This window comes from Apium graveolens, chromosome 5 (assembly GCF_009905375.1).
Source record: "Apium graveolens cultivar Ventura chromosome 5, ASM990537v1, whole genome shotgun sequence".
Taxonomy (NCBI): Eukaryota; Viridiplantae; Streptophyta; class Magnoliopsida; order Apiales; family Apiaceae; genus Apium; species Apium graveolens.
Genome location: NC_133651.1, coordinates 200,534,268 through 200,536,312, shown reverse-complemented (window position 1 = coordinate 200,536,312; position 2,045 = coordinate 200,534,268).

Here is a 2,045-nt window from a genome sequence, read left to right as displayed (position 1 = left end):
TTACGTGAAATGGGCGATGGTCGTTATGTGCGTTGTTTTAAGAGTTTTTTTATATCTTTTTGCCATGTTCAAATATTAGCGGTAGTAACTATTTCCCTCATGCAATGCATGGGAATACTCGACGTCACATATTATATGTTTACGGGGATATAGATTGATTTTAAATTATTTATTAATAAATATGATTTATATTTATAATTTTAAGCTAATTATCGATTCATAGGGAATGACCCTATACTCTTATTATAAGATCGTGAATGATATACATATATTTTGATGAAAAGAATAATCTTCTTCTTTAAATTTTTTGGTCTCAAATCTATTTCTTTACAACCTCCTTTCATAAATGACTAAAAGTTAACCGAGTTTTTTTGTATCGTCCTTGATATTTTTCTTTTGTTGGAATAAATATAACTATTTATTTGTGTTATAAGACATATATAAATTATACTTCAGTTTTAATGGTAAAAAACTAATCAACCAAATTACCAAATTAATGAAAAAGGAGGGTAATCAAATGACTTTTGAATTACAGATGTGCTGAAAATTTGTGGAAGGTTTTGAAAAGGATATGGAAAAGTCACAAACATGTATAGTAAAATCTCGATGAATGAATACATTCGAGAACATAAATTTTTTTATTTATCAAGATTATTCATTTATTTGATAAGTTTATTTATTTATCGAATGTTCGTCTATCGATACCGTATATTTTATGCTTATGAATATCCTATATTATTCTTTTATAAAATTAGTATAAAGAGGCTAACATGGTTCAATGGTTACGGAGAAAAGTATATTTTTAAAATTACTATGATTAGAAGATCATGCTTCGGTTCATTGAATAGATAAAATTGGCTATGTCACACAAGAAATTTGGGTTTAAAACGATTTTTTTTATTAAAGTTGTCTCCGAACTCTAAATTTAACTATAATAAAAAGTTGTAAAATTAAAATATATATACTCTTGTTATTTTGCACAAGTATAAAGTTAGTATATCGAAATGAGTTATTTAATCAAATCTCAAATCATTATATTTTATAGATATATTAAAATAAATATCAAATTAAATATAGAGTAAAAGCACCTCCAAGAGCTTAACTTTCATACCTTTCAATAGCTTAACTTTCACGAACTAAACGGAGATCCTAGCTATCACGCTTTGTGTCTATCTCTCGGAGAAACACCTCTATGGTATCCACACGAGCACCTCCAAGAACGTCTTACGAACTTGACTACGGAATGGATGTACTAGCCTCCTTCTTGACGATCCGAATTGCCTCTCCCTCTCTTTGTTGCTAGGGTTTTCTCGAAATGGATGTACAAGCCTCTTTAACCTATCATTATCTATTTATAATGACTGGTTAAAAGGCCCATAACAGCAAAGTCCAACCCTAGTAGGTATAGGATTAAATAATAAAAATGAATTTTTATTATTTAATTAATAACTAAGTCATACTTAATTATTATAGGCAAAAACATTCCCTTTAATTCAAATTTATATTATATCAATTAAGTCTTACTTAATTATAATAAAATTCAAATAATCATTAATTAATTTAAATCCATAATTTAAATTAACTATTCAATTAAGTGCTCTATTTTAGTGACCCTGTAGGGTATTATGTAATTGGCAATAATTTTATTCTCTAATAAAATTATAAACAATAAGCGGTATCTAGTAATACATCATTGTTACCCAATCAAATAATAATTAAATCGTGATTAGATAAAACCTTTCGTGATTAATGTTTTTCATGTAATATAGTCCCTTTAACCATACATATTATAGATTATACTCGAGACATGTATTTAGTCATCATCTTCAACATTTAATCCGGGTTTACTTGATCCATGAGTAGACTATCAAGACAAATCACTATTTGAGCATGACCATGCTTTTTATAATCTCACTCATCCAAGAGGCCAATAATATCTCTCATAATTATAGGAGGGTTAAATCCTTTATCTGTCATTCATATTTTTCATACGACTCATCATATACCCTATGTCCACTTTTATCATCACCCGATCAAAAGTAACT